This window comes from Sander lucioperca, chromosome 1 (assembly GCF_008315115.2).
Source record: "Sander lucioperca isolate FBNREF2018 chromosome 1, SLUC_FBN_1.2, whole genome shotgun sequence".
Taxonomy (NCBI): Eukaryota; Metazoa; Chordata; class Actinopteri; order Perciformes; family Percidae; genus Sander; species Sander lucioperca.
The window spans coordinates 51315954-51342004 of NC_050173.1; the positions used below are offsets into that span (position 1 = coordinate 51315954).

General features: G+C 39.1%; 1 long non-coding RNA gene across 1 annotated transcript; it reads right to left on the reverse strand.

Annotated features, from left to right (window-relative positions):
- Positions 1 to 7760: 7760 nt before the first annotated feature.
- Positions 7761 to 10135, reverse strand: LOC116036462. Its single transcript, XR_004101620.2, has 3 exons — positions 10059 to 10135; positions 9434 to 9637; positions 7761 to 8542 (listed from the first exon to the last, which is right to left on the reverse strand). It is a non-coding gene; the product is annotated as an uncharacterized LOC116036462 (long non-coding RNA).
- Positions 10136 to 26051: the final 15916 nt, after the last annotated feature.

Sequence of the window (26051 nt, forward strand, 5' to 3'; positions counted from 1 at the left end):
CATCTGAAGATGTTTTCCATTTTCCAGATGATTGTCTGGTTGAATTAAGATAGAGAGATATTTCATATATTTTCAGGATGCACAATGTCTTTTATATATGGAATAATTGTGTGTCCAGAATATATAGAAGGCAAACTGTGCACACACATCATCACAAGATGTAGATTAATTGCTGATTATATCTTCAAGAGACTCGTGCGGACGCCCAGACTCACATTTTCTGACATTTACTGCTAAAATGTATTGCATTGACAACATGGGAAAGTTCTCTGGCAGATTTTACTCCAAAGAAACTAAATGATTGAGTGAAGACTGAGCAGTGTTCATGCTTCTTATGATAACTTTCTGCAGCACTGTAACATTTAATTTCGAAGCACTATAACATTTCATTGTGCTAATTATGCCATTATTAACATCAGAGTGTAGTTTCTGCTATCACACATAGACTGGGTCACGTAGTTTGGAATCTATCTATCTTAAAAAAACAATCTGGCTTTCTATGGCATTTATTCGTTTGGGACATCTTGAGAATGGTTAAAGGTTGCTTGCAAGCACGTCAATCATATATTGTAGAGAGATTATTATCACATGAAGAATTGTTACATTTTAGCAAACTATTCTGTATTCTATAATCCCATATGATGTTGTTGGACAGAGTGTGTTATATCTCATTTCAAGAGCGGGGCTATAAGAGGGGTTCATAAGTCACAGTGGTGGAAAGAACTTTACTTGAGTATGTCCATTTCATGCCACTTAAAGTGCTCATATTATACTTTTTGGCTTTTCCCCTTTCCTTTATTGTGTTATATATCTTTGTGTGCATGTTATAGGTTTACAAAATGAAAAAGCCCAAAGTCCACCCCAAAGGGACTTACCATCTCCAACAGAAAACACTGTTCACAAACTGCTCCAAACAGCTCTATTGTAGTCCAGCCTTTACTTCAGAGACAAACGTGGTCACTTTGGAACACACGTTATAATGCTCGCCTAGCTGCTAGCATGGCACGCCCTCATACTCTGCTTCTGACTGGCTAGTAGTCCTTACCTAGCTACTGAGCATGTGCGACTCCCAACAAAGATTGAACAGAAGTGAGATGTCTCACTCTGTAGCTAAAACAGAGAGCTCAACACACAGGGTGAAAAGAGGAGCTGCAGCAATGTGCAGTACAACAAAAATGTTTTTTTTGAATATTAAACCATGTAAACCTATTCTGATATAACCTCTAAATACAATTATGAACCTGAAAATGAGCATAATATGAGCACTTTAATACTTATTCTCCTCTAAAATTCAGAAGGAAATATACTTTTTACTGCAATACAGTTATTTGACAACTACAGTTTTTAGTTATTTGACAAATTTAGATTTAATGTATACAAAGCACATACTGAGCTTATAAAATATGATGCATTGCTTGTAGATTAATCTAATTGTATATAAAATACTTACAATTAGCTCCACCATGACAAACTAATACACTAAAATTATACTTCCACCTGAATGCATCAGTAATAACAATCCAATGATATAATAATAATGACAATGACATAATAGTGTAATCTCTCATCTCATTTTTTCTGCATAGTGTGCTTTGGTTTTGATACTTTTAGTACGTTTGGCCTTCAATACTTATGTATTTTTACTTGTTATATAGTATTTTATATTGTGGCATTGCTATTTTTACTTAAGTAAAAGGTCCACCGTTAGGCTTATGTTAATAGCTAGCCCGTAAGTCTGATAGCTTTATCAGTCCCTCCAGAAAAACGCGATTATGCGATCGCATAATTCAATGCGTAATCAGCTGAAGTGCTCATATTTATGCGGGGGCCGCATTTTTTCAAATACGCCGCACTTTCGCCGCATAAATTGCCTGATTTCATAATCCCCGCATTTTCGTTGCAAAAAAGTCACATATATCTTAGCAGAAAGTTGAAAAATGTTGTGTTTACTTCACACAAGAGCAGCTATTTCCCCTGTTGCCATGGGAACGTTATGAAGTGATGTAATTACACGACGTGAACATCATCAAAAAGCTCTGTCTCAGTCCTTCCCTAGAAACAGATAGACTAATCCCACTAGCTATCGGATTGAGACAAAAAGTTAATCAGAAATGACCTGCTGTAATAATTTTATTTATTGTTTGAAATTGTGGCACATTAAACTTTTCTTCATGTCACGGTCATTCTCTACAAAATTTAATTAATGTGATGTAATTTTTTTTTCAGTGCTCAAAATGTCCCATATTCAAAGATCAGGACTGAGGCACAAATCTAATTCCACATTTTCACACCAAAAAGGTCCCATATTGTAAAAAGTTAGATTTCCATGTCTTTTTTATTATAAAGCAGGTTGAAGTGCTATATAAATACTGTGAAAGTATCAAAACGCTCAATCCACAGAGAAATGCACACAGCCGGTATTCAGAAACTGTGCCTTTAAACAAGCCGTCAGGACTTTCGTACAGTTGTGATGTCACAGTCATTCCCCGACTGCAATGACAGTAAAGACATGCTGAAGCGCAGATGCGGAAGACCTGGAAACGTTGACCAATCAGAGCAGACTGGGCTTCTTTGGGAGGGGGGGTGAGGGAGAGTGAATACAGGCAGTGTTGGGAGTAACGCGTTACAAAAGTAACGCAATTACAGTAATATGTTCCTTTTTACTGTAACGCAGTAATATAACGCATTACTAATTAAATTTTGGTAATATTATACCCATTACAATCTCAGTAACGCGAGTTACAATGCGTTTTAACCCGACATTTAGTGGCGTTTGTTTTTTTTAAGAATTCACCAACACCGCAAAACATTTCTTCACAGGAAAAAAAAATGGTGGTTGAAATGACTGCAGAGACAGATACATTTGCGACATGGACATTATTTTCAGGAGTGTTTTACGCTGCGTTGAAGCAAGCTGTCCCGTCACTGTTCCCGTGGTCAGACCCAGAACCAGAGACGGTGGGCTAGGGACATCTGTGTCCTGTCAGTGCCGACAGCAACATGTCGGGAATTAATGTTTAGTCTTGCTACACGTAATATCATTACATTTTATCAGCGGTGGAAAGTAACTATACCGTAGGCTACTTCGATTCAATTGTAAGGTTCTTTTAATTGAGTATTTTAATGAAATCCTACTTATTAGGCTACTTCTAGTCCACCACAATTCAGAGTCAAGTAGGCTATTGTACGTTTTATTTAACTATTTATTTTATAGCTTTAGTTACTTTGCTGATTCTGATTAATAATACAAAATAATATGAATAAATTATGATGTATTAAAGTGGATAAAGATGAGACTTTGATCCCGTGGTGAAATTCACAAGCTATCTGCCAAGTCATACTACAAAAGTAACGCAAAAGTAGTGTAAAGCATTACAACTCAGAGACAGTAATTTTGTAATATAACTAATTACTCTCACATGACAGTAACTAGTAATCAATAATGTATTACATTTTGGAAGTAACTTGCCCAACACTGAATACAGGTATAATCAAACAGACAGTAAGAGAAAAATAATGTTGTTTTTTTGGTTTTTTAACATTAACACAGTAAACATGTTCAGGTAGAAAACCAAAATACAAATATGAACCTGAAAAGGAGCATCATATGTGACCTTTAAGAATATATCCAACTAAATAACTCTCAGTTAATGTTTTACACTGTTACTGTGTTTAAATATCAGCTCCATTAGACCTAATTATGAAATGACAAAGTGCATTCAACCTTACATATAAAACATACGGAGATTATCTTTCTAAAAGTCACCACTGTGGGAGCAGTTTATAACCCAACGTCTTATCATGAAGAATGAATCTCTGCTCTGTGGTCGTTAACAAATGTCACCTGCCTGTTCACTGGAAAGAAAATCTAAAGATTACAAAATAAATCTATCCTGTATTTATTCGGGGATGCTGACTGAGCCTGGATGCTATTTTCCAAAAATTCAGATTCAAGTTCAAACAGCACACGGTCTTCTTCTGATGGCTTTCAGGTCGTTAAGTGTCTTGCTTAGTGGCACTTCTTTATGGTAATTGACCTGGTGACTTTTCTGGTCACATGCCTGCTTCTATGAGAAAATCGAACTTGCAAAAACACTAACGCAATATCAGAACTGCTTTAAAATGCCATTGACAATGTGCATCTGTAAGTGATTAGCTCCATTAATGTATGAACTGTGCCTTTGACAATAGCTCATGATATCCTTTTTACCATATGAAAAAATCCTGCTGCTTGAGAGGTTTATTGATTATAATTGCACATTTAAAAAATCTCCAAAGACGTGTCAGGTTGTAATGTAGGGCAGTCTTTTATCTTCAGATCTGTGTTTCTGTGGTCTGGAGCCTTTTTTTCTTTTCTTTCTTCCTTGTGGCTGATCCTTTGTTGGATAGCAGAGCTGCATTAGTGTAATGACAGCCCTCGGCTCTGGTCACACAAAGTAAAAAACGCTGACTTGCATCTTTAAGTTCTTCACTCTGAGGAATATAAGGGAGGGTTTCTGCACAAGTGATTACACTGCAGATATTTGGATGAATGATGTACGTGGACAGGAGGAGTGTACAGCTGGGGTGAGCCGATGGCGCCCCGAGGCGAGGAAGGGAGATCAAAAATGTCTCTAGTGCTACTTGAGACTTGGCTTGACAATTAGCTCACTATCAAGTGTAATAACTTTTTAAATGCTGTAGTTCCAATTTGTGTAATTGCTCACACAGAGAAAATAACAGTTGTGCTGCTGAGAGAAACACATATCTTGCATTAGATTGTTTTTCTCCATCTGCATACTTGTCTGAATATATGTCAAGGACAAAACTGACAGCCATACTTATGGGAAAAAAAACATCAATACCGCCTAAAAGCCTTTCATTAGACATATATCCATTTGTCCGAGGGAAAGTTGTGTCTGGAAAAGCTCCAGCGGCTTTTAAAAGCCAGCACTGGGCATTTCCTGAAAAAAATTGTGGTTCATTACCTATGTGTGAGCGTCCAAGCCATTAGACTCGCTTGTGCCAATTTCTGAAAAGCTTGATTCTTCTTTGTACTCTCTTTGAAGAGTTTTACAGATTCAGATTTTCATTTTTTTTCTCTGCAGGAGCAACAGTGTTAAAACTGGCGTTATGACAGAATGCACTATGAGCAACACTTCGCAGCAGAACTACGTGTGGACTGTGTGTTCACATTTGCAGATAATTATGAATTTATAGCTTGAAGTGCTGGAATCACAATCAGAAGATACTGATCACACTGATATTGAATGCTTTGAAACCACAGTATATTATCCCAGTGTGTACTATGTGGTAGCTGTCATACAGCTCAGTTGTATTCACTGAAGCTGCTATATATTGTTAAGTGCAAAGCCACACCCACAGGATGTAGTAAACATGTACGTTGATAATCATCAGCAGCACTTTAGTTTTTATTGTTTTAAACGTGTGATACGACAAACGCTGATGTCAAAATGTCCGATGTCAAAGACATACAAGCTTTTATTCAGGACTTTCAAAAATAAATAAGATGTACTTTGATCAGTTGTCATGGGATGGGAGATGGATCCGTTGACAAAAACACGCCACATGCTAATAAGCTCAGTAGCTGTTTTGATTTCTAGGGCTGCAACCATAGAAATAGAATGACAGTATAACGGACATTGAACGGTTTGCCATGTTGTTTTTTTTTAGCGATGCACCAGAATCCAGGATTCGGCTTCGGATTTGGGCGAATATTGGGCTTTTTGACAGGGTTCAGTTTCTGCCGAACCTTCGAATTTTTTTTCCACCGTACCACGCGCTACGCTGGTCGACGTAATGACGGTGCCGTTGATTACGGGAAGGTGTTTACGTAGATGGACCGTTCAATGGAGTAGGCTGTGAGAAAGTGAAAATGGAACTCATGAACAGAAAAAGTGTAGTTTGGCAGTACTTTCAGTCAAAAGAAGGCCGTTCAAGTCCAGCTACATGTTCAGTTTGCAAAGGAAGGACAGTCACACTGAGGATGGGAGGAGGATTCGGTATTCGGTTTCAGATTCGGCAGAATCTTAACCAGTGGATTCGGTATTCGGCCAAACCCCAAAAATCTGGATTCGGTGCATCCCTATTTTTTTTTTACTAGTTCAAAAGAAAATGGCGCGTGGTGCATTGACCATAGAAATAGAATGAGTCAACATTTGTCACAGTTCTTTGCAATGGCAATAGTACACAGAAAAATGGCCGCCGCTCTGACAATCATGCTATGTTAATCTGAATGGGAATGTCTGTTCAACTTTCATTCTACTTCTTTGGCTACTACTAACAATTATTTTCATAATGGATTTTTCTGATGAGTATACTTTCACGATTAATCAATTGGCGTTTTTCCATTACATGGTACCTGCTCGACTCGACTCGACACACTGTGCGTCCGTTTTCCATTGCAGATTTTTAGTACCACCTCAGCGTGGCTGGTCGTCTTGCCGGCTCGACTCACACACCAGCGCACAAGTATAACATCATGTATGGAACGCCAAAAGGGTCACATTTCGTCACAATTTGCACGGCGTTTTGAACGACGTTTGTGGCGCCACCTGGCGTTTATTAAACGCCACTACACGTCTAATAAACGCCACCTGCCGTTTATTAAACGCCACCACGCATGTGACGTCACCAGGCGTTTAATAAACGCCACCAGATGCTTATTAGACACCTGGTGGCGTTTTGATAATCAACTCCGCCCTGTGGCTTTCACAGCCAATAGATTTGAACTCTAATCACCCAATCAGTAAAGAAGGTCAGGCAACACTAATCAAGCATAGATCTCCTTTGCAGCTTGTTTGAGTAGCCCAAAGAAATGCACAACTTTGTACTATGTTAGTTTTGTATTGCCAGACATCAGTAGGCACTTGGTGCTCATACTTTATTTAATTAATCAATCCAAATCATCCTCCCAAAAATGTAATAAAAAGTGGTGAGGAGCTATTTTCATTATTACCTGCTTAAATTTAATAAGCGCTGTCACACTAAGAACCTAATGGCATCACATCTGCCTTTTATTGTACATTTTATCTGGGTCTACTGTTAAAAGGGTTTCAAATATGGTGATATTTAATTGCTGCAAATACAGGTCTATTACTACAAGACCAAGAGAGGGGTTAACATGAAGAGTAAGCAGATTTTCAAAAATACTGTACTCTTAATTCAACTACTAGGAACCAAAGGGTAGCTTACCAGAAAATCTGACAACTCTGAAAATCTTGACAAAAAGGATTAATAGTTTCTGTAAAGTGCATGCAACAAGCAAACCTAAATAAGTTTACTTATTTACTACAAAAGAATGCTAGTTTGGTACAATCTTAGACAGTCACAGCTGTCTTGCATACAGTCAGTTAAATAAGGATAAGTTATATCTCAATAAAAACTAAATTAAAATTATAATGGCAGAATAGGTCACTATCACCATTTATTTTAATTCCAGTAAGCGCAGTTGACCTGAAGATGGCTAGATATATTATTTCCTCTACTTTCATATCTTTATGCAAAAAACACCCACCAGCGCTCTATCTAAAGCAACTAAATTAAACATACGTGTCTCATACTTCATTTGACCTTTCAGGAGACTTACCTTGACACAGGAACAGTAGGTGTCAGATCCCTCAACACATTCAAATACTATGGTTTATGATCTTGACTCAATTGGACATTAAGTTATAATAATAAATCATTAAGCATTTTAATTTATTTTTATTCCATGCATTACTAAAAATATTAAGCTGAAAAATGTACTGACAAACACAAAAGCATGACATAAAAATGAGATTTATTAAATAACATCAAAAATTCAGCAGCAGGTGAAGTAGTCCTTTGTGCATAGTTTCTGGTATATATTTATAAGGACCACGTGACATCACAGTGCTTTGCTGTCACCATTTTTGCGTCTGGTCAAAGCTAGAGGACCTACGTCATATCAACCACAACAGCTAGAGGAGACGGATACGCGATACACACAAGAGAATACGCGGAACAAATAGTTTTTGTCGTAATGTTAACCAGCTGTTAGCCCTTAACGAACAACTTGCTACACTGTTGATAATTGATGACTAGCATGTCCTGTTATCACATACTGGACATTAGTTTTTCTTCAAGTGCCATATGTTGGTGTCATTCACCTATCCTGCAACAGTGTATTGATGGGCATCTGTACTCATGACATACTCCAGTGTATGGGGATGAATTATGTACAAGTTAATGTTAAACGTGTCAGGAAAAGTAAGTTTGGGCTGACGTAGGACTGGGCGATTTATATATAAATTTTAGAGTATCGTTCAATATGTTTGATGTTGAGATGGAAAACAATATGCAAGGTCCAGTGGAGGTGAGTTAAACAGGAATGGTTCAGGAGGTTCTTTTCTTGACTGCCATGCAGGGCTGCGATGGAGAGTTGACAGTCAAGTGACACCTTTCAAAACAATGGATGACACCGCAGCCTCCTCGGGAAAAGTGGAACTGGATCAGCACTGTTTCGGAGAATGTGATCTCCCTTACAGGAAGTTGTAGATGGAGCGGATGAGGGGAGTCACTAGGGTACAGAGAGAGAAGATGACATTAGTGGAAGTGACAGACATTCAAAGTTCACTTCCGTACAAGCAACAGAAGATATCTGTCATTCCATCCACTCAAACTTAGAAAATAGAGAAATCCCTGTTCTCTTGTAAGTTTCTGTCTGTGTGGAGTATATGGTGGAGGACAGATCCCTGTGCCCCAGAGTACCTGTGACTGGCTGATTTTGAAACAAAGATAAATGAGCATACATGAGGAAAAATTATCTGTGTTTGTTTTCTTTGATCCTGTCACTGCCGTGCAGTCGATACACTGTCTAACATTTGGCGCTGTGCTATGTTTCCATTATATCGTTCATAATTCAAACAACGCTCGGCTAGAAGTTTTCGTTCTTTGATTTTCTTTTACTGCTGATTCGTGTAAACAGCTGGTAGCGCATCTGCCGCTCGTGTTCCAACCCAACGTGGAGACTGCAGTGCACACAAAGACTAGAGTGTCAAGCACACCTTTTTCTTAACTTAAGTCACACATTTTAGATAAGGGAATTTATTTAGTTAAAGTACAAAAATAATATGAAAAGACATTTATGGTGTATTAGAAAAATAAACACAAGTGAGGCCAGTATAAATAACTCCCTCTTTTTTATGACACACTAAATATGTTGCCTCAATATAGCTTTCAGAGTATGCTATTGTTACCTCTGCTTAGGTTTCAATAAAATAAATGCATAAATCCTTTTGACATGTAAACCTGAATAGTTATCTGTGGGCCCACACTCACACATTCATACTCAGCAATCAAAATACAAACAAAAAAACCCTGTTGCAGCGAGGAGGCCTAAAACTGTGACGGCCGTTTCACTTGTTTACACAACCAATACAATAAAATGCACGTGCAATATAGTACTCACGAATCCTAGCCAAGGGGATATATGAAAAAGGCGAACTTGGCGATGGCAGCAGGCAGAGCACCGGAGAAACCACAGCAGGAAGATCACCAGAACAGAAAACAGCAGCGACAGTCTACATCACACCAGCAGGATGGAAAATCGCTCTGTGTGGTCCCAAGGAGCTTCCCCGATCCTCTCTCTTTCACAGTCACAAATGTCCGTCTCCTGAATCAAATACATTAACTGAGCAAGCAGGTCCATCCACTATTTCACGGCGAATTATCGGTAGTTTGTCTCAATTATTTCACATGCAAAGCTAACAGTAGGCTACAAAAGCAATGCTAATGGAAATTGTGCTAACTAACGCTAACGGCTATTCACAGTTAGTGACACAATAGATGGTTTCATACTACAACCAGGGTCCAAATTTAACTTTTTCGTCCACCAGCCAAATGGCTTGTCAATGTTCACATTTCACCAGCCACTTAATAGAGTACCATTGTTTTTTTGGCTGGTGAGTGTAGCAAATCTACCAGCCACTTGCATATTTTACCAGCATTTGGTTAGTAGATGGTGCTAATTTGGAACCCTGACTACCACACTTAATTAAGCATACATAATCACACACATGCACATGTATATTTACCTCTTGTAGATTTCAATACTCCAAAACAAAGCATAACTGGTTGTCAGCCTCAGTAATGGATAACAATAATGTCCTTCTACCACCTACTGAAACTCACGAAGCTCGTTCACTTAGCGTCTCTCTCTCTCCGACTGTATCTCTCCTCAAAACGGGAATCTCTGCATGTTGCAACTAAGCTCCGCCCCTCTACCTGGGATTGTAATTACATTGGCTGATAGGTCATGACCCTCCAACAAAATTAAAGAAAGACGATGATTGACATATTAGGCTGCTATCATGTTAAACTGTGTGGCAGATTACCCTTACACGTGCTGAACATGGTGCTGAATCATGTACACTTCACTCAATCTACAGTCAACTGCATGAACTTCACACTTTGATCTTTTAAAAACTGTAAATATAACTCTTACCTTTTAAACGTTTTATTCATGTTAACCATTTCAACATATGGCATTAACTTATATTTTCTTCACCATATTTATATATTTGTATTGCATTAAAATTATTTCAATAAATATCTAAATGAAATTTAGCCAGGGCTACATATTATTTAGAACACTTCTTTACTTTGCAGTCTGTATGCACAAACACTTTGATGGTAATATACATATTGTGAACACAAAAACCACACTAGAGCAAGTCAGAACACCTCTACTCCTTACATATATGACTGAACAACTAACTTTGTAGAAAGTTCACACAGACTATGAGCAAATATCCAGAAGAGCTGCAAAACAAGTAGCCTAATGAAAAAAAAAAATAAACAAGTTAGTGTATCGCTGTAGTTACTCACTGACAGCTAGGCCCAGATTCTAGGTTTGAAGGAGATCTATAACTAGGACTCAGGAATAACAGACCAAGGGGTGAATTTGAACTTCCCACTTACCATGACAGGCTGGCAGCTTTATTTCTATAGCACCTTTCAGGAACAAGGCAATATAAGCGCTGTGGGCCCACAGATAACTATTCAGGTTTACATGTCAAAAGGATTTATGCATTTATTTTATTGAAACCTAAGCAGAGGTAACAATAGCATACTCTGAAAGCTATATTGAGGCAACATATTTAGTGTGTCATAAAAAAGAGGGAGTTATTTATACTGGCCTCACTTGTGTTTATTTTTCTAATACACCATAAATGTCTTTTCATATTATTTTTGTACTTTAACTAAATAAATTCCCTTATCTAAAATGTGTGACTTAAGTTAAGAAAAAGGTGTGCTTGACACTCTAGTCTTTGTGTGCACTGCAGTCTCCACGTTGGGTTGGAACACGAGCGGCAGATGCGCTACCAGCTGTTTACACGAATCAGCAGTAAAAGAAAATCAAAGAATGAAAACTTCTAGCCGAGCGTTGTTTGAATTATGAACGATATAATGGAAAGTTGCCCGCACAGCGCCAAATGTTAGACAGTGTATCGACTGCACGGCAGTGACAGGATCAAAGAAAACAAACGCAGATAATTTTTCCTCATGTATGCTCATTTATCTTTGTTTCAAAATCAGCCAGTCACAGGTACTCTGGGGCACAGGGATCTGTCCTCCACCATATACTCCACACAGACAGAAACTTACAAGAGAACAGGGATTTCTCTATTTTCTAAGTTTGAGTGGATGGAATGACAGATATCTTCTGTTGCTTGTACGGAAGTGAACTTTGAATGTCTGTCACTTCCACTAATGACATCTTCTCTCTCTGTACCCTAGTGACTCCCCTCATCCGCTCCATCTACAACTTCCTGTAAGGGAGATCACATTCTCCGAAACAGTGCTGATCCAGTTCCACTTTTCCCGAGGAGGCTGCGGTGTCATCCATTGTTTTGAAAGGTGTCACTTGACTGTCAACTCTCCATCGCAGCCCTGCATGGCAGTCAAGAAAAGAACCTCCTGAACCATTCCTGTTTAACTCACCTCCACTGGACCTTGCATATTGTTTTCCATCTCAACATCAAACATATTGAACGATACTCTAAAATTTATATATAAATCGCCCAGTCCTACGTCAGCCCAAACTTACTTTTCCTGACACGTTTAACATTAACTTGTACATAATTCATCCCCATACACTGGAGTATGTCATGAGTACAGATGCCCATCAATACACTGTTGCAGGATAGGTGAATGACACCAACATATGGCACTTGAAGAAAAACTAATGTCCAGTATGTGATAACAGGACATGCTAGTCATCAATTATCAACAGTGTAGCAAGTTGTTCGTTAAGGGCTAACGGCTGGTTAACATTACGACAAAAACTATTTGTTCCGCGTATTCTCTTGTGTGTATCGCGTATCCGTCTCCTCTAGCTGTTGTGGTTGATATGACGTAGGTCCTCTAGCTTTGACCAGACGCAAAAATGGTGACAGCAAAGCACTGTGATGTCACGTGGTCCTTATAAATATATACCAGAAACTATGCACAAAGGACTACTTCACCTGCTGCTGAATTTTTGATGTTATTTAATAAATCTCATTTTTATGTCATGCTTTTGTGTTTGTCAGTACATTTTTCAGCTTAATATTTTTAGTAATGCATGGAATAAAAATAAATTAAAATGCTTAATGATTTATTATTATAACTTAATGTCCAATTGAGTCAAGATCATAAACCATAGTATTTGAATGTGTTGAGGGATCTGACACCTACTGTTCCTGTGTCAAGGTAAGTCTCCTGAAAGGTCAAATGAAGTATGAGACACGTATGTTTAATTTAGTTGCTTTAGATAGAGCGCTGGTGGGTGTTTTTTGCATAAAGATATGAAAGTAGAGGAAATAATATATCTAGCCATCTTCAGGTCAACTGCGCTTACTGGAATTAAAATAAATGGTGATAGTGACCTATTCTGCCATTATAATTTTAATTTAGTTTTTATTGAGATATAACTTATCCTTATTTAACTGACTGTATGCAAGACAGCTGTGACTGTCTAAGATTGTACCAAACTAGCATTCTTTTGTAGTAAATAAGTAAACTTATTTAGGTTTGCTTGTTGCATGCACTTTACAGAAACTATTAATCCTTTTTGTCAAGATTTTCAGAGTTGTCAGATTTTCTGGTAAGCTACCCTTTGGTTCCTAGTAGTTGAATTAAGAGTACAGTATTTTTGAAAATCTGCTTACTCTTCATGTTAACCCCTCTCTTGGTCTTGTAGTAATAGACCTGTATTTGCAGCAATTAAATATCACCATATTTGAAACCCTTTTAACAGTAGACCCAGATAAAATGTACAATAAAAGGCAGATGTGATGCCATTAGGTTCTTAGTGTGACAGTGCTTATTAAATTTAAGCAGGTAATAATGAAAATAGCTCCTCACCACTTTTTATTACATTTTTGGGAGGATGATTTGGATTGATTAATTAAATAAAGTATGAGCACCAAGTGCCTACTGATGTCTGGCAATACAAAACTAACATACTACAAAGTTGTGCATTTCTTTGGGCTACTCAAACAAGCTGCAAAGGAGATCTATGCTTGATTAGTGTTGCCTGACCTTCTTTACTGATTGGGTGATTAGAGTTCAAATCTATTGGCTGTGAAAGCCACAGGGCGGAGTTGATTATCAAAACGCCACCAGGTGTCTAATAAGCATCTGGTGGCGTTTATTAAACGCCTGGTGACGTCACATGCGTGGTGGCGTTTAATAAACGGCAGGTGGCGTTTATTAGACGTGTAGTGGCGTTTAATAAACGCCAGGTGGCGCCACAAACGTCGTTCAAAACGCCGTGCAAATTGTGACGAAATGTGACCCTTTTGGCGTTCCATATAGAGGCCACAAAACTCCTCCGGTGGCCCCTTAATTAAATAATGAACAGTCCCTAATCAAAAAATGCCAAACATTTTCTGGTTTCAGCTTCTGCAGTGTGAGGACGTGTTGTTGTTCTCTGTTTTATATCATTGTAAATTGATTGTCTTTGGGTTTGGAACTTTTTCGGGAAAACAAGACATTCAAAGACGTCACCTCCGGCTTTAGGAAAGTGTGATCTGAATTGTTCAATGTTTTCGAATATGTTATAAAGAAAATGATTCATTTGGCGCTTTTCCATCACATGGTACCTGCTCGACTCGCCTCGACTCTACTCTACTCGCCTTTTTTGGTTTTCCATTACGAAAAAAAGTACCTGGTACCTGCTAACAGGTACTTTATTTAGTACCTCCTCAGTCGAGGTTCCAAGCGAGCTGAGGTGACCCTTTTGGCGTTCCATACCTCTAACCTAAAAAGACGTGACCCTCCCCTCGTCAGTAATACTTTTTCTATGACCCTCCAACACGATTTGAAAATAAGGAATTACCCTTCCCTCGTGTGCAAGTTTGCACTTAACAAAGAAGTACAGATACCATTTGATTTTTACAGCCATGACGTACAGGAGTTAACCTCTGCATTCTCATCTTACATATCCCACTCCTCTGTTATGGTGTGGTGGCCATTTCAGTAGATTTACTCACTAACATTGTTGTGGAAACACAATAAGCATGGAAACTAAATGCACACTTCATGCATTACTGCATTACTTCAAATACTAAGTTACTCCTCTAGTAAACTAGTATTCATATGAAATAAAACAATTAAACATTGAGACCATTCAGGAAAGGACGCTGGGATATAACCAATTCAACACTGGTTGCTATGGACTTTTCACTAGGCTTCCTCAGTCATTGTATATTTTAGCACATAGGTAAAGCTGCCGAAGCTGAACATTATATTCCAAAACACATATGTTTATTTTTAAAGTTTTTAAGTTACTTGTAACAATTTAACAATTTGCCCTTATGAAATCCAATCGCGGCACGGCTGTTTTGGAACGCAATAGACAGACGCTTAAATTCAACTAAAATGTAACAGTGAACAATCAGTGTTGGACCTACAGTCTGTTGAGATGCCTCTCCAAACGCAGAAACCAAGCGCAGTCACACCATAAAACGTTGAGACACGTTGAGAAAAAAGATCTGCATTTTGCCATAATCCAATGACACGAAAACAAAGTAATCCACAGCGATCAGTAGATCCACAAAAAGGTAAATGACGGTGTAAAAGGTGTATCCAGCAAGGCCGATATGAGCGTCACATACGAGGCCTCTCCACTTCGCTGTTTAAACAAAGTGGAATAAACGTATAAAAGTCCAAATCTACACAAAACCTGCAATCAATTAGTAAGCTGACATCACATTTATATACATGGCATTTAGGAAACCTTTATTGCAAGGTTGGCACGGCAAGGTGTCCAGACTAGTGCAACAGTAATTTTCGTTTTTTTGCGTCCTGCTGCTCCCATCGTCAGCCAAGTAATAATTTTTTTTTTTACTAAAGCAGTATATGAAATCAGATGTATTACCTATCACCATTTAGTTGTTTTGTGTTATTTAAGATATTTATTTAATATCTGGTCATGCCAGATGTAATTATTCCACAAATTTTTTAAACAATGCAATTACCCGTTTGATCCACCAGGGGGGCAGTGCTCCTCCTGCCCCCCCAGCAAACTCCACGTATGGGGTCAGCCCATCTGCTGGGGGGGCCGAAACTGAGAGCTACATGGATAAATATGCACCAAACAAGCCACTTTGAAATTTTGCTCTTTTCATGAACAAAAAAGTTGGGTGACCCCCCCCACCCAGACTAAAAATTTTTGGATGACCCTCCCCTCAGCAAAAAATAAAAAGACATGACCATCCCCTATTTTCCTCCGGTGGTCCATTCCATAAATACCGAACCGTCCCTTAAAGAACCGATTTAAACTATTAATTAAAAAAATAATTGTGAACAAATTTTCTGTGGATGGATATTTTTTTCCAGTTCTAGTTAGTTCAAGCATAGCACTTTTAGAACAAGTTCATCCTTGACTTTTGAAAATACTAGTACTTTAGTACTTTGACAAAGCAATCCAAAGTCAAGGTCCACTTACCTGCTTTCTATGGAACTTTAAACTGCACCACATGGTCTTCATTCACCTGTGACATTTACTGCGTGAGAGGATTAACAACACGGACAATAAGTCCTAAAAGTGAAATGAACTTGTTTAATAGCTACAGATCCATCTCCATGACAACTGAGAAAACTCCATCCACCATCCACATCCACCGATGAAGACCATGTGATTGTATTTCTAAAGCAAGGACCTTCAACAGAGGCTCTGGAACCCCTAGGGGGTCCTCAGAGTCAATGCAGGGGGGGCCTTCAAATTATTGTTAAGTCCTAAAATGAATCCAACATATTATTAGCAAATATAAATCCCCACTTATGATAGGCTTACCTATAGGTAGTCACTAGCCACCCACAGATACATATAAAATTGTGCCAATTATTACAATTATTAAGCTATTTTAATAGCTTAGTATTCTATGCAAAAAAATTAATAAAGATGTATAAAGGTTACAGGCCGCCCTACACATACTTGTAGGCCCAGTTTAATATGCAACTTCATGTTATACAATATATGTAGTAGGGGGTCCCTGCTCAGTCTCTCTTTCAACTAAGGGGTCCTTGGCTTAAAACACGTTGAAGACCCCTGTTCTAAAGTCAATGAGGACCTTTAATGTTTATGTCAAAGATATAATATAAATAAGATATATAAATATCCTGTTTTGTTAAATGTGACTTCATGGTTTGTTACGAGCTATGTGATTCAAAATGACGAAATACTTTGTATAAAAGGTGAAAACACCTCCCTCCATTTTTGAGCACCTCCTGCTGGTTGCTCAAAAATGGTCGATGATGTCATGGATGACTTTACAGTCCTTTAATGAGCGACTGACTCCACCACCACCAACCCGCTGCTGGATTTGTGGATTACAATCAACCCATCTCACATGACAGAGCACTGAATGAATAAATAATCCATGCTTTTCCTTGCTGTTGGTATTTAATTATCTTTTATACTCAGAACGAACCATTTTCTTCCATTTGTCTGCCAACAAATGAGCATGGAAAGGTATTTTCTGTTATAGCTAACTCCTGGCAAGTTTGTTCATGCAGTTGTTAATACTGAAGATTATCATGTTAATGGAATTGCTGAGTGTCACATTTCTCACCTAAAACTTCTCCAGGAGAGACACACTGCCATATTATTCTACATGGAGTCATTACTGTATGTAGAAAGTGCTCGCAACACATCCTGACATTTAAGGTGGAGGAAAGAAATACGTAGGTTTTCAGGTCAGAAACATCTCCATATTTGTTTGCTGTAACTTGGACACATATACTCTAATGTACAGTTTTTATTAATGAAAATGTTAAAAGTAGTTCACGATGGGTTAACAAGCACTTTCACTGCTGTGTAAGTCAAGCCAGTAGTAATTTTATGCAAACAGCAAGTGTTGCCCCTCAGGCTTCTTAACAACTGAGCAGAGTTTAGTGAGCTGGGCTCCTCTCAGTAGCTTGGAACAGAAAGTGTGGCAGAGAAGCAGTGAGGGGAGAAGAAGGGGAACCCTGGCAGCATGTGCAGCCACAGAGGGAGTCGTGCGTCAATCAATAGCTCCTGCAGTGGCTGGGTTTTCAGAGGGAGCCAGTTCTAAACTTGCAATAACCTCTTTGGCTCGCTGCCATCTGCCACTTAGCAGACAACTCCTGGAGCATTGAGACAGCGCTAGAGAGAGAGAGAGAGAGAGGTCGCTTTCACAGGGAAAGCTCCAACTCAAAGGCACAACATTTGTTCTCCAGCTGCTCTAATGTAGCTCAGCGCAAATTCTTTCAGGAAGACCTAACAAATAATCAGTCTCTCCTAAAGTGAATCAGCGCTTGAGGCGCTCTCCTTCTGATAATCCAATCAGGAACGGCCAAAGATTCTATAGGCCAATCACAGCGTCACAACACTGTTTTAAAAGCGCTTTCTCTCCCTGTGCTATGAGCTGTCATTTCAGAAAGGCGTCGTCCCTCCTCCTCCCCTTCCACCTCCCGTTCTAGTGATTCTACGACTGTCGCTCCAGTGCCTCCTCGGTCTGGTCTTCCGGCCCTTCCCCACCGCCACCGGTGTCTGGATTCCATCGGGGGGTTACATCATGGTTCCCTACCCCTATATTAAATGTATTAATATATCAAATGTATTAATACAAATGTATTAATATAACGATGGAGTTCAATCTCCAGTACTATGTTGAAATTATGCTCTTGTTCAATAAAACATTTTGCATATCTGCAAACAGTCTCTCCTGATTGAATTCCTGTAATTAGTACTTTCTGCTGGAAGCTCAGCAATAGTCAGTCAATTCACATGAAAGAGAGCACATACAAATCAACAAGCTTTAACTCAACGTTATTTATAAAGCACCTTTCATACAAAGATGCAGCCCAGAGTGCTTCACGTAGCAAAATTCAAACAAAAAAAAGGTAAACAAAATTTTTGCAGGACTAAAAAATTGCAACAAAACAATACAATCTTAAAAATCAATCAATAAAAGTCATGATAAATTAAAAATAAAAACAGCAGGGTAAAGATAATGTATAAACCAATGATTAAAACTTAAAGGACAATTCCAGCGCACAATGAACCTAGGGGTTAATAACATATGTGTACCGAGTCGACCGTTCTCTGGGATATGTTTTCATGCTAATCGAAATCATCTCTAACTTTAAACAAGCTACTGCAAATCAGTGGTTAGCCGCTAACGCTAGCTTTCAGGACACATGGTAAAACACTATTTTATACCACTAACAAGGCTCAAAATAGCACTACACTTCAACGGTAGCATAATGAGGGTTCCTACATGTAAACTGAAGCATTGAGAACTTTGTAAGTGTACAGACAGTTTATTACAAAGATAGATTATAAAGACAGTAGAAAGGTGACACATCTCTTTACCCCCCCAGTAAATTGCTGTGTCCTGAGTCTGTGTTGTTTTTCAGACAACGGCAGCTACAGTCTTGTGTTAGAATCCTCTACAATGAAATGCAGACAAACTTTTACACCGATTAGCTGTCAGCATTTTAACCGTGTTTATTCCAGCTGCTAGCTAACGGTAGGCTAACGTTACCTGCTGTCGAGTATAGTGTCAACTAGCGTCCCGTGCGGCGATGTTTCCGTTCCCTCTAACGTCCGTTTTCTGAGCATCAGAGAGAAGCGCAGACATTTAAGAGGCACTGAAATCCGCGTTGCAATTCGGTCCGGTAGATAACGGTCGCTAAGGCACCGATGCCGTATTAGCACCGGGTCTCGGTAGTTTTCTTATAGACAATTAGGTCATCCAGTAAAAAAAGAATTACAATAGTCTAAACCACTGGTTCTCAAACTGTGGTACAAGTACCACTGGTGGTACGCGAGCCCCCTCTAGTGGTACGTGGATAGAATCTTTAATATATTTAAAAAAACTGAAAAAAATTAATTCAAAAAACATAATATAGAAATACTACAACATTTTCAATAATAATACTTTAACTATGATCAGCAATATTTTTGTTTCAATATCAGCTTGCTAATGTTATAAGTGACGTTACGTTCATGGACGGAGTGCGCATACATCTATTAGTCACGAGCTGTGATGGCAAGATAGTAAGCAGAGGTAAAATAGAGTTTAAGAAACACTGCAATCGTAGCTCCTAACAGGAACTATTAGGACGAGAAGTGTGGATGAGGAAGAGAATATTTCAAGCAGCCCTGTTGAAACTATAGTGGATGACGGACAGTGAACCGAGCGAAGTGCTACTCGCTACTAAAGCAGCGGCTGTAAAGTCTCCTGCTAGTAGCAAACAGTGCAAAACAGTAAGGAGATTTGACCCGAGTCGCCTCAAATTCAGATTCAGCTAGAGCGGTACGGAGGAAGTACAGCGTGGCTGTGGCTGTCGGCAATAAATATTGTTTTTAGGAATAAACCTGCCTCCTGCGTAACCTGTCCATAGCTGAATAGGGTAGGCCTATGCTACTCTATTTTAACGTGGGCCATAATGGTACTCTGTTAGCCCTGCTATGCCCTGCAGTGCCCTGCTACACTCTGCAGTTCCCTGCTATGCCCTGCTATGTCCTGCAGTCAGTCCTTCCAGAAAAATGAGTTTTTTTGTGATTGTTGCGGGCAAAAATCCTTGATTATGCGGCACGTTTTCTTAAAAAATGCGATGGAATATGCAGAATATTTATGCAATTTTATGCGATGAAATTGCGGGAACTTGCAAAAACTGCGGTTTCATCATGGCTTCATCGCGGGGTTTGCAGCTTTTCGATGATGTTCACGTCACTTCATCACGTCACTTCATAACGTCACTTCATAACGTCACTTCATAACGTCACTTCATAACGTCACTTCATAACGTTCCCATGGCAACAGGGGAAAATGGCTGCACTTGTGTGAAGTAAAGGCAACATTTTTCAACTTTCTGCTATGATATATGTGACTTTTTTGCAACAAAAATGCGCGGATTATGAAATCATGCAAGCCCCGCATATTTTACGCAGAAATCGACAATTTATGTGGCGAAAGTGCGGCGTATTTGAAAAAAATGCGGCCCCCGCATAAATATGCGGACTTTGGCTGATTGTGCATTGAATTATGCGATCGCATAATCGTGTTTTTCTGGAGGGACTGCTGCAGTGCCCTGCTACACCCTGCAGTGCCCTGCTACGTCCTGTAGTGCCCTGCTACGCCCTGCTGTGCCCTGCTACGTCCTGTAGTGCCCTGCTACACCATGAACTACTACAACTACTATTTCTAGTCACAGTTCCATTATCTTTATTGTGACTATTATTGCCACTGTTCATCACACCCCCAACCGGCACCGTCAGACAACGCCTACCAAGAGCCTGGGTCTGTCCCAGGTTTCTGCCACTGTCACACTAAATGCTTGCTCTTGGTAGAATTACTGGAATTGTTGGGTCTTTGTAAATTATAGAGTGTGGTCTAGACCTACTCTATCTGTAAAGTGTCTTGAGATAATTCTTGTTATGATTTGATACATGATAAATAAAATGTAATTGAAATTGAATTGAATTACTGGTGGTGCCTAGAGAGCCTAATATTTTCTGAAGTGGTATGTGGGAGTATGAGGGAGTATTTCAGCATCTTTCTGAGTAAAAAAAAAAAAAAAGGTCTTTGTCGATATTCCCAAGATGAAAAAAAAGAACGTTTTAATGATCTTGTTAAAATGAGGTCAGATATTCCAACAGCATCGCACCCGGCGTCACAAGGGGGCAAAAGGGGGCTTTGCCCCATCAGTTTTATTTTCTGTCCCCCTTTACAGCATCACACATCCATAAAACGTACAAACACAACACACTAAAAGCTGCACGGCGCCACAGTCCCTCTGCAAAATAGTCTCAGGAAGAAAAACTCAGATTGGACAGGTAGTCTAGCTAGCTGTCTGGAGTTAGCCTGCAGAGATCTGAGGAGCAGTTAACCATAGTCCTCACAAATCCACCAGAGGTTAGAATGCTCCTTGAGCTAACTGTGTCTGTCTGCTGTTTGCTGGGCAGGCAGTGTTCTGTGGGATTAATAGAGCTTTTTCACTGAAACCACTGTGTCGGGAAACAATGCTGATGAGAACAGTGAGACTGAACCAATACAGGTTTTGGCTGTAAAACCAAAAAGATGTAGAATTGGGGGGAAGTGCCGGGTAATAAGTCTCTGTAGTCTTCACTACGGGTGACTCCTTATATATTACATGTAGTCATCTGTTTTTAAAATAAAAAAACTGATTATAGCAGCTTTAAACTAAGTTTATCGTAGATATATTAATGAGATTTAACTAGTTTTAACGCAGTGGTCTTCCTGATGTGTAGTCTAAAACAATGGAGCTTTGAGAATGATTTAATTTGTATTAATTCATTCAATATAGCAGTGACTGAATTTATTGGATGACATGAAAAAAGCTCTGTGAAATCAACCAAAACATTAACAACAAAGTGGGCATGTCTGGGATGTATAAAAAAGAAAGGATTGTATCAAAGAACAAAAAGGCCAAATGGGATTTTAAGAATTTCCAAATATGTGAATGCTCCATTTACAGCAGCTATATGCACATTATTCAAGTCATTTGATAATAGAATGCCTAAAATCACTTACATCATTTGGGAAAAACATGAGTTGCCAAGAAAAGAATCATCCTGTAGAGCCGACATCCTGTTTTGTATCTAATTGTTCTCCAACTGTCTTCATCATTCTGAAACCAGAACACAACAGGATGACTCATTCTCCATACTCCTGCCACCTAAAAAGAGGCAGAAATTGATTCTGGGCTTTTGAGAAAACATTCTGGGCTGGAGCCCCAGAAGCCCCCCTCCTCGCTCCGCCCCTGGGAATGACCTGTTTGATCTGAACCGGAGCATTTAGACCTCAGTGATAGCCATGGAGTGTGCATAACAAGGGGGTAAAGCGAGAATTATACTAGACGCATCCAAGGTGGCGCGCGCCATCGTGACGTCAAAAGCAGCAGAGGTCGCGCACGGCTCTGACAAAGCGGAAATGGGAGGCCTGAACGAGTTCGCCGACAACCGGATGCCAGGACTCTCAGAGTGACTGCAAGTCTCTCTTGTAAACTTACTCGGTTAAGATGAGTTCTTTTATGGTGAATGAAAGGCTTGATCTGACGAAGTAGGTCGGTCATCCAATCAAATCGAAGCATTGACGGCAATGCTGCTGCCAGTTCTGCCGTTGTTTACTTTTTTTCTTCTTCTTCTAGTCCGTAGAAAGAGCAACGTCGGTAGCCTTTGCTCATTAGCGCTACTGCTTTTCAGGAGAAGACTGCAGCTAGAGCACCAGCGCGGTTATAAATAGTCACGGCGATCCCATGACCTCCACCTTAAATTCTCGCTTAAGCCAGCCTCCGCAAAGCGTACCTACTAAGGAGCCATTTTGATGCTAATAAGCCATCACCTCCCGTTAGCATTCCATTGACTCCCATTCATTTTGACGTCACTTTGACAGTGAATAACTTTACATCTAAAACGTTTAAAGACTCTATTTGTTCATTGTTTATTTCTAAAGACACATGACAATGTATAAAAGGCTCCATTACCTTGTATCTCACGTTATGGCCCCGTAGCAACCGTTTTTGTAAAAATATAAACGATTGTGTCATAACCACGCGGCTTACTGTCGTAGAGAAATTACCATACAGTACAGGAGAAGCTCACAGGCAGTTTCGACTTCCATTAGCTGTTTAAGTGTAATAATGTTAACTATCATTTTAGTGATCAATAATTAGCCTGTGCCTATGTTATGTCCTTACATATACCTACGCTCTCCGTCTCTGCAAGATTGGGAATGATTGAGATTTCTCTTGGCACAGCTACCAGAAGACTTCCAACTTTCAGACAGGTTGCTCACGTCACATCTACGTCGTCTCTCTCAGTTGGAGGCTGCTCAGTAACGCTCAGCCATCACCGGAAAAGTGCTTCTAATAGACTTCACTGCTTTCCGTTGCAAGTCTACGGTGTCGCTTTGTCCATTACTTTGACTGTCTATGGTGCATAACAACCACCATGTTTTATCGTAAAGTGGTTTACAGGTGTACCTGGTAGCACAAAAAAAAGAAGCTGAGGCCAAAAAGAATCCGAGTGGTACTTTGCTGAGGCAGCTACTCAGTGCTGTGGCCAGGTTTTCTGTGCCCAAAAACCCTCTGGTGGAGCGGCCTCTTGGATCTGCTGACTGGTATTGTCAGGCCAAAAGAACCGCAGCCTTGGTGGTCATGGAAGCAAAAACTGGAGGGCGGGACAAGTCTGGTGGGTCCACTGACGATTACTTTTGGTTAATCAAACCATCAGACGGACCTCATGCAGGGGGTAACTATAACGATAGGCACACATGTAATGTCAGTTTTAAAGAGAGCAAAGAGATTCAACACGAGTGAAAAAAACTCAACAAATGTACACTGTAAGAACAAACCTGTTCAAACAATGTGTTGTGCTGAAAAATAACAGGCAGTTGCTTTTGTAAGATCTTCATTAAGTACTGAACATTATAAACACTAAAAGGAAATGGTAAAAATATATGGATACATTTATTAAATAAATAGAAACTGTGCAAACAAACCCTTATATCATTTTGAGTAATTTATGGATGCTGGAAAATATATACATTCATGGACATTTTTTGGTTAGAAACTAATTGAATTGAGCTTTACGTCCACAACATCACTGATTTTCAGGGCAATAATGCATGTAGTGCATCATCCCTTTGGAGGTTTTAAGAGAGACTCCCACTCAGCATGAAATGTGTGGCTCCTTTAAGGATGGCACTGAAGTCTGGCAGCTCCTGAAGGCATAAAATAATTATTTAGTGGGTGGATAGCAGATAGGAGGATGATACTAAATTATCATCCTCCTACTACTACAATGTACGTGGAGATACGATAGGTGCACTTTCACAGATGGTTTGTGTCCAGTTTTCCTAAGTCAGTGGGAAACTGTGACAGGAGAAACTCCAGCAAAAGAGCCTCATCCATCCCGAGCAGACGATTGGCCTCCACCGAGGCTGCACCGAGCTAAGAGACAATTTAATGGGCAGCTCATCACTAATTTGACAGAAGAACTGTGCATGAATTCTTATTAAAATGTCCGCTTCAAAGAAATGCAAATGTTCAACCAAAATCAGGCTCTAAAACTTACTTTTCGTAGTTGTTGCAGCTGACAAAATCACCCGGAAACTGAAATTGTACAGTGTAGTAAATCATTTATTTCATTATTAAGAACATAAATAATTTAATTAATTAAAACATGATTTTGGTAAAGACAAGCATCTGTCACTTTTCATCATTTCACATTTGTTACAGATCTCTGCAACAAAAACAAAGAAACCAAAATAAACAACTCAGAAGATACAGGAGAACAGAAGGTAAAAAGAGACCACATTTAACTTAAGGGAGACAAACAGAGTAGTAAAAATACACACACATAATCAGTATGGATTGCACAGATACCATAATAAACCATAATAAACTACATAAAAACAAGTGGGATGTTACCAGAATCAAAGTCGGAAAAGAAGATTGTGAAACAAAAAAAGCAGTCGTGACGGCTGAACTAATTTCTACAAAGATGGAGTGGCAAAGAGATAAAAAAATAAATAAAATAAACAGTCCACTTTTCACTGCATTGCTAACATGTGTTGAAATGCTTTCAACCATGTGGACACTACAATTATTCTGATCCATTTCATGGGCCGGTAGGTATTTGGATACAGAGGAATGATTTCACACAAAAAGTGTCGTCCCATCAGATTTGTGAGAAGCCGCAGTGAGGCTTCTTCCTGCACTGGTGCAGTCAGGTTTTCCACACAGACCCATGAGGAAGGGAAAAAGAAACCTACCTGATGGAACTCTAGTTATTATCGAGATTTATTTTTCTTCTCTGCGAGCTGAGCGTTTCCGTTGAAGGTTCATCACACTGACAGTAGGGGGCTGATGATGTTACCTTTACCAAAATCCAATAACTTGAACAAAACCTTTATTTACAGAGCAAGTTCTTTGTGGAATAAAATCCCTAGTAACATTTGTTTTATCACAGGAAAGGACCCTTTTAAAAAGAACGTCAAATCTTTTAAATGACTTATGAGGTTTCTGATTGTGTGTCTTTGTCAATGTAAGCAACCTTAATGTTAGCCATGTAATATATTGTAATATATAACTTTGCTTTCAAGATATTTCTCTATTTGCTTGGTTTGTTATTGTTTTCATTTAATTTTATTTGTATTTTTTTGCTTTTTGTTACTTAGTTTTGTTGGCAGATATTGTTGCATGTATTTCATTTTATTTTTTTTTAAATTTCTTTTCCGTATATGTTATGAAATGTTTTAATATTGTTTGACTAAATGTAGTGTTGGAACCCTAGCTGGTCGTCAAGGCGTCAGCTAATGGGGATCCTTAATAAACTAAACTAAACTAAACTTTGGCCAAGATCCCTGTTTAGTTCCTTGGATTTCACGTTTTTTTTAAGTGATGTGCCGTGATGTTTGTGTGCTTCCTGACTAGAGCTCAAAGCCGTTGCATGAAAGGTTTTCTAGGGAGGTCTTTCAAGAAGTTTCTGGTTTGTTTAGAATGAATACGACAAAAACTATGAATGGACAAAGAAAGAAAGAAAC